This window comes from Fukomys damarensis, unplaced genomic scaffold (assembly GCF_012274545.1).
Source record: "Fukomys damarensis isolate Sample0158 unplaced genomic scaffold, DMR_v1.0_HiC HiC_scaffold_39, whole genome shotgun sequence".
NCBI lineage: Eukaryota > Metazoa > Chordata > Mammalia > Rodentia > Bathyergidae > Fukomys > Fukomys damarensis.
In genome coordinates, this window is record NW_022900951.1 from 42,328,532 (window position 1) to 42,332,046 (window position 3,515).

Here is a 3,515-nt window from a genome sequence, read left to right on the forward strand (position 1 = left end):
CTTTTTTTTTTTTTTTTTTTTAATCCATGCCTTCCACTCTCTACTACATCCCCAGCCCTTTTTATTTTTTTATTTTTTGAGACAGAGTCTCACTAAATTGCCTAGTCTGGGCTTGAACTTGCAGTCCTCTTGCCTCAGCCTCCCAGAGTGCAGGGATTACAGGTATGTCCCACCATCCCTGGCATACTTGGGGGTCTTATAAAGACCCAGAATTTGTTTTTTCTGTGGATAGCAGATGGCAGGCACACTTTTGTGCAGGGTATTTTCAACAGACAGTCTCTAAATGGCTAAGAATAATATTTGGACAATTGTATGTGTACAAATTCAAATTTGGCACCAGCATGCTTTGAGGTACTAATGGTCCCAGCCTGCTGTGAAGAAGTAAATGACCAGAGCCAATATACAGGGGCCACCTTTGGATCATTTATGTAACAGTTGCTAATTTTTATGATGTGAGGAAGAGATCAAGATTGTTTTTTCCAAATGGTTATCTATTGCTCCACCATTTATTCCAAATGAATATCCTTTCTCCCCTGAATTCGATAGAGTCTTTGTTGTGGGCCAACTGATAATCTATTTCTAGATATTTATTCAGTTGTCTTTACCTACTTGTCTGTCTGTATGCCAGATAGTATGTGTGTCTGAAAGCTCACTGTCTAATTTAGGTCTTTCAATGGTGTTTTATAAAATTTCTTTATAGAGGCCTTGTATATATTTTAAATTTAGTCCTAGTTATTTCTTTTACATTTCTTGATGCTACAGTAAATAAATTTTGCCAATTTTATAATTTTTGTTTCTGCTACATAGAAATTCACTTGTATGTATATGATTTTATATATTAGCATTTATACAGTCTTGCTAAATCCAGTTATAAATTCTAATAGATCATCAAAAGATAATTTAGATGTTTTTACATTCATAAAAGTGCCACCTGCAGACAATCACAAGTTTGAAGTCAGTCTAGGCAACTTAGCAAGACTGTCTCAAAATTTTACAAAGGGCTTCGGGTGTAACTCAGTGGTAGAGCTCTTGCCCAGCACTCTCAAGCCCTGGGTTCAATCTCAGTACAACTACAAAAAGTCTCCTATAAATTATGACCATTTTATTCTGTTTCTCCTATCCATTATACTTTTTTTCATTATACTTTTCCTTTGTCTCAGTTGCTATACTGTGTATCAGTCAGTGCTCACCAGGGAAACATTTAATATGAGATCTATAAATATAGAGAGATTTCCAAGGTAGGCTTACAGGGGCTTGTAGAGTCAGATGTGGAAGAGGGCAAAAGGGCTGTCTCCACAATGGAGATCCAAAGGATCCAGTCAAAAATTGAAGGACCAGAACTCACTGTAGAGTCCCGCGAGACTCCTATCAGGAGGCTGAAGTGTCTGTCTGGAAGGCTGAAGTCTATGCCAGAAGCCAGGAGATGATATCCAAGATGGAGGTGAAGACTGGAGCTCCTCCTCCTTCCTTAGTTTAGCTTTTATTCCATTTAGGTGACAAACCTATTGGTTGCTGTCATTCACACCCAGCGTGTGTCTTCTGTCTTTAGTAAATCCCTTCCACCACACCCAGAAATGTGCCAATCCACTTTTGTTGGCGTTGCTTACTTGAATTGACACAGTTAACTATCACATACTGTTAGGACCTCTAATTCAATCTCGAAGAGCAGTGGGGCTGATGATAGCACATATCCTCGTCTTGCTCTTGATCTAAGGGGAAATTTAATTCATTCACCATTAATGATGATATCCAGTATAGGTTTTGTGTAGATGCATTCTGGGTCAGATTCTGGGAATTCTTATTGATTTCTAGTTTCCTAAATTTTTAATATGAATTGTCTTAGTTACCTTTTCATCACTGGGACGCAATAGCTGACACCCACAATTTAAAAGAGGAAGGGTTTATTTTGGTTTATGATTTTAGTCCATGGTAGCTGCCTACAGGAAGAAACAGAATGGCAAAGGGGCATGGCGGAGGAAAAGCCACTCAACCCATGGCAGCCAGAGCACTGAGAGGAGGAACCAGGGACGAGAACACACTCATGCAGGTCACAACCCCAGCGACCCACTTCCAACCGGGGCCCACTACCAGGCTCATTAGTGGATGAATCCACTGAAGAGTCATGATCCAGTCACTTTTGAACCACATGAGAGTTTCGGAGCCATTTTAGACCCAAACCGTACCATGAATGTAAATGCCTCTCCCATTCCCTTCATTCTGGAGGGTTTATAGATTTTTTAAACTGTTATTTTTTTATTAAAGATTGCAAAGATACATGATAACAAGAAATGAAGATACTAAATAAAACTTTCAAATATACATATACATGACAGCAAAAAAAGGATATTAAATAAACAAGAATTTATGTAACACGGACTAATCAAAATACATTAGTTTCATATGATCTTCAAACATTATGTTCTTTCTCATTTTGTTATAATATTTTTGAAATAATGTAATTATAAATAAAACAAAGTTACATATTATAGTGGAGAAACTGTCCTCAAAATTTTATGATTTATAAACTCTTCGGTTTTATTAATTGATAACTATCATATACTTGTTGACTGTACCACTTACATTTTCTAACAAAACTTCCCACAGAAAAAAATATACTTATATTTGAAATCCAAAAGCAACTAAAAAATTTCACATTTTCAAGATCAGATTTTTCTGTTTCTATTTTATTATATCCCATACTTATTTTTATTATATTTTTATAAGCATAATGATAGAATTTAACACCAATAGATATGTAATATTCTTCCCAAAAGAATGACTATGAATTAAGCATGTAATTTAGAGAAATCATAAGGTTTCCAGAGAAACTATCAATATGCCAAGTGTGCAACATCCTACCACAATCATGCCCATGTTTCTCATTTAATAGTGCACACATAATGTAAAAGCATACACCCCACACATATACACAATGCATATTTTCTACAATACAATATATACTTAGGTATAATAAAACAGTGCAGTGAGGTGTGAAATGTTGGTGATTTGTATACTTTGAGAAAAAACAAATATCATCTTTGAGGGAGTTGGAGAATTTGTAATATGTACCAGATACTAAATGATACTAATGATTAAGTATAGTTATAATAAATTTTACTTAAAAATTAATATCCATCATCAGTAGAAAATAGGTACAAAGATATATTGATAACATAACAATATTTGTCTTAACAAATTTCCAACCAAACAAGCTGTAGTGACAGAAAAGGAAGTTTGTAGAAAGCAGAGATGAAAGAGGAAAATGACAGATGGACCTTAATACTTTTCATACTACTCATATATACAGATTTCATAAATTCTCAAATAAAAAAGCAAAGAAAATGAGAACCAAAATAACTCATCAATTTGATAGACCAACATATAGAGACAAGGACTAATGTATTGATAAATTTTAAAAATATGAAATGTAAAGCCTGAGATTTACCTCAATAGTGCTGCACCTGCCTAGCCAGAACAATGTGCCGAGTTTAATCCCCAGCATCAGAGGAAGAAAA